Source organism: Gekko japonicus, unplaced genomic scaffold, assembly GCF_001447785.1.
Source record: "Gekko japonicus isolate JY-2015 unplaced genomic scaffold, Gekko_japonicus_V1.1 scaffold3282, whole genome shotgun sequence".
Lineage (NCBI taxonomy): Eukaryota > Metazoa > Chordata > Lepidosauria > Squamata > Gekkonidae > Gekko > Gekko japonicus.
Window position 1 is genome coordinate 43,234 of NW_015168755.1, and position 4,867 is coordinate 48,100.

The window sequence follows — 4,867 nt, forward strand, 5'->3', positions numbered from 1 at the left end:
CATATTATCTGATTGCAACATGTATTGTCCTGTTGTCACTGCATTATTTTCTACTCATGTAATACCATTTTTCCTGCATTGTTCCTGCACTCTGCATCATGTCTCATATGCAATGCTTGCTCATATTTCTGTAATCCTAGTCCTAACATGCTGTTTATTAGATGTCTCGTCAGATTGACTATATCCATTTATACTGTGTAATCCGCTTTGAGTCTCAGTGAGGAAGGCCTACTACAAATATAGTAAGTAAATTAATAACTACAGAATTGTTCAGGAAAGATTCTTGTTTGTAACAAGTGATGAGCAAGCAGCTAGCTCTCTTTTGACTGGGGTGTTCTGGCTCCTGAAGGCTAGAAACGCAATCTCTTTTTAATAAAAAATGAGATCCCTAGAAAATTAACAGTGCAATCTGGGGGAGGAGCACACAGGGAGCTGACATGGTGCTCTGGTGGCGCACCTCTGAGATGCGTCGGGGAGTACCCTGGTGACACTGAGCCCTAGGGTGGGCCACTGGCAAATGTTATGGAGCAATGATGGCACACCAGGGAGCGGTGGCGCAGGGAGTAACAGCACCTGCAGTAACATCTATAGCGAACAGCCATAATGGCTGTTCGAATCCCCACCGCGGCCGGAGTGAGCTACCGGCCCCAGTCCCAGCTCCCGCCAACCCAGCGGCTCGAAAGTAATTGCAAGTAGAGAAATGGGTACCTGCCTTAGAGGCGGGGGGCACCCTCCTCCTGGTTCCGTGCCAGGAGGGTTGACGGCGACGATGGCAGTAAGAGAAGCAGCAGCGGCGAGGAAGAACAATGGCGGCGTCTGGCGGACCGAAGGAGCAATGACGACATCGGATCGAGGCGGGACCAGATGACGCAACTGCGGAGCGACGCGGCGCGGCTGGAGCCCGAAGGGACGAGTAGCCGGGAACGCGGCAGTCCAGGAGCAGTGCGAATCAACGGAGGGTCCATCTGCAGCCCGCTGATGGTCGCCGCTCGCCGGAATGCTGAGACTTCGCCGGAGCCACCGAGAACGAAGAGAAGCCTGTCATCCGGGTGCTGTTAGGCAACCCCTCCCTGCACAATTGTCGCCCTAGGTAGGATCTGACTACAATAATGTAGGCCACCTGTAAACCGCTCTGAGACCCAGTAGGGGTCATGAGCGGTATAGAAGTCACATGTAAATAAAGTTAACAGCTACAAAAAATGCTTTCTTCCAACTTTGTCAAGCCTGGAAGATGGTCTATCTTGATTAGGCTGATCTAGCTACCTGGATCCATGCCACAGTAACAGTGAGACTGGACTACTATAATGTACTGTACATGGTTCTGCCCTTGAAGTCAGTTTAGAGACTCCAATTGGCACAGAACGTCATAGCTTTATCATCAGAAACTAGATGGAGCATGCATATTACACCCATTCTGCAATCACTCCAGCAGTTAATGGGTTCAGTTCAAGGTACAGACTATCACAATCAAAGCCCTGCATGGCCTTAGACCCTCATATCTATAGGACTGCCTCTCCTTCTATGTTCTACCACAACAGCTTTGCTTAACTGTTCAGGGCCTTCTGCAGATGCCACCCTCCAAATGGGCTGCTCAAACACAGGTATTCTCTGTTGTGGTCCCTGTCTTGGGGAATGGCCTGCCTGAAGAGGTCAAGAAGGTTCCCACACTTCTGTCATTCCACCGAGTATGTAAAATGGAGTTGTTCAGAAGGGCCTTTCTATAATGGTAACAGGGCTAAACTATAACAGAATGGTTCAGGAAAATCCTTATAAAGGGAAAGGAACTATGGACTGTGCCGCTGTGCAAAGGACATATTATCTGATTGCAACATGTATTGTCCTGTTGTCACTGCATTATTTTCTACTCATGTAATACCATTTTTCCTGCATTGTTCCTGCACTCTGCATCATGTCTCATATGCAATGCTTGCTCATATTTCTGTAATCCTAGTCCTAACATGCTGTTTATTAGATGTCTCGTCAGATTGACTATATCCATTTATACTGTGTAATCCACTTTGAGTCTCAGTGAGGAAGGCCTACTACAAATATAGTAAGTAAATTAATCAATAACTACAGAATTGTTCAGGAAAGATTCTTGTTTGTAACAAGTGATGAGCAAGCAGCTAGCTCTCTTTTGACTGGGGTGTTCTGGCTCCTGAAGACTAGAAACACAATCTCTTTTTAATGAAAAATGAGATCCCCAGAAAATTAACAGTGCAATCTGGGGGAGGTGCACACAGGGAGCTGACATGGTGCTCTGGTGGCGCACCTCTGAGATGCGTCGGGGAGTACCCTGGTGACACTGAGCCCTAGGGTGGGCCACTGGCAAATGTTATGGAGCAATGATGGCACACCAGGGAGCGGTGGCGCAGGGAGTAACAGCAAGACGCCCTAGGTCAGGAACACCCTTCAAAACCAGCAGAATGTTAAGCCATCAAAAACTGCAACATGATCCATAGGTGCCCATGCGACAGGATAGGCCAAGTGCCCTCTCACAGACACCCAAAAGCCTTGGTGGAGCATGGGATGCCAACTGCAGCCGCAACCAATCACCCCTCCCCAGCAGTGGCCAAACTCCCTCCCCTGTCCCCAGTCACAGCCTCCCCAGCACTACATAAACCCCAGCCAGGACACTCCATCATTTAGTAGATAGGTCTCTGCCATTTGCATCTGTCTCCCCCATATCTTTGCACATGTCCAAACATTGCCTTGACTATGCTGGCTCCCACACATGAGGCTAGCAGTGTGTGCATTGGGAGGTTACCTGAGGCAACAGGGTACATTCCAGGGAAAATGTATTTGGGAGCACTGTCTATGATGGGGGAGGGCACTAACACTGGCAGCCCTGTACTGGCCTATTAACACACTCCCTTGCCAAGGTGTCCCCAGTCGGGGGATAGGACTGCTCTGTTAATGCTGTGTTTGCTCTGGAGCCATCCTTCCTGTGCTAAGACAAAAACATGTGAGCCTGAGGCTAAAATACTGTGAGCTAGCTCACACTAACTCGGCTTAGAGGGAACGCTGCTCAGGACTGCTCTGTTAATGCTGTGTCTAATATAAGATTTTTGAACAGAAAAGTATAAAACTGGAACAGTGATGTGTGTGCCTTTTTCAGTATTCTGCACTATAGACATAAAGAATCATATACCTCGTTCAACAGGCCTGAGAGAACTGTTTTACAGCTTTTCAACACCAGCCCACGCACAGTGGTAAATTAATTTTGCAACTAACAAGAATTTCAAAAAGCAATTTGTGGTCTGCAAATAAAAATAAAAAGATAATTTAAAAATCCCACCCACCAAGAGCATGCAAAGTGACTGCCAGTCCCTGTGACAGTCATATGGTAGCCTAGCCATCATATCTAGTTCATCCCTTAGCTTGATCATCACCTTGGAAGATACAGACAGAAAAGCCCAGTTCTGTATGACATGCTGGACCGGTTGGAGTAGAGGCATCTCTCCAGAAGCACCCTATAGAACTTGGATTAATTTTAATCTCAGGAACCAGTTCACATGTTGTGAAGTCTTTGTGGATGTAAGTGGATGACATGAGGACTTTGCACCAAATGTCCAAACAGCGTTTTGTGTCCCTCCCCCAACCAGGACTTATACATGCTCTTTTTTTGTTGTGACCACTGTGTACAAGTAGAAGTGGCTTCAGCCTCCCCACTCCACACACCATGTTTGTTTCCTCAATCAGCCCCATCTGGCCACTATTGGCTCCTCTGCAAAACATATGTGTAGTCATGTAAATACCCTGATTTTGCAAACGGAGCCAATAAGGGCTCTGCCAGATGCTTTGAAAGAGTCAAATTGGCTTGGGAGGGGAGGAGGTCGCTTCTACCTGAAGTCGCTTCAACCTGTGTGTTGAATTAGTGAGGAGAAAAGGACATGGTGAGTCTGAGAGACACAAACTCTGAATGAGGCAAAGTCCGTCAGCAAACATGAGGATTTTGTGAAGCAGCCCTTAAACCAGATTATGGATTTATGTAGAGTTCTGACAGTGTGTGATATGTCATACATTCCTTGCTTCAAATCGTGCCTCTCTCAACCATTGTCAGCCTCCGCTGAACTTCGGGGAGCGTTTGGGTCGGGGGTTTTATCCAGTGTGATACCGAGAAGCGGTGTAGGCTTTAGGTTCCCCTCAGACTTGCTGTTTGAGAGCTACCAGATTCTCTCTTTCAGCCATGTGGCACGCCGGACGAGTACGAGTTAACTCACTCCCCTCTGTCTCTCTCGCGTCTCCACATTCACATCCTCCTCTGGTGCACCTGAGAGCCATTTTTATTTGCTTCTGTTACATCACACTGTGAACCCACCACCCAATTCTTAAAGTTACTCCACCAACAAATAGGTCTCTGTCTCTGATCTCAATACAGCTTGGCTTCCCATCCCTCTCTCCACCTATCACTACACTGTCTCTGGGCCCAGTCACTCCCACGCCCCCGTCTGCCTCCTTGAGTTGAGAGACACAAACTTTGAATGTCTGAGGCAAAGTCCATCAGCAAACATGAGGATTTTGTGAAGCGGCCCTTAAACCAGATTACGGATTTATGTAGAGTTCTGACATTCCTTGCTTCAAATCGTGCCTCTCTCAACCATGAATTTGCTAGGTGAATCAGGAAGTGCCAAGACACAATCCATCCACAAGGATTCACAAGGCTACTTTAACACACCCAGATCCACTGAAAGGTAATGTCTGTCATATTTCTGAACAAGTTGTTTATATATATGGAGTAAATAATTAATTTACCAAGGGATCCACTGATAATAGTGTATGATTATTCTCTGGGTGATGTTTGAAAGGGACAACAGGAATATATAGCAAATATATTGATTATTGCAAAAGGATTATATTATATTAT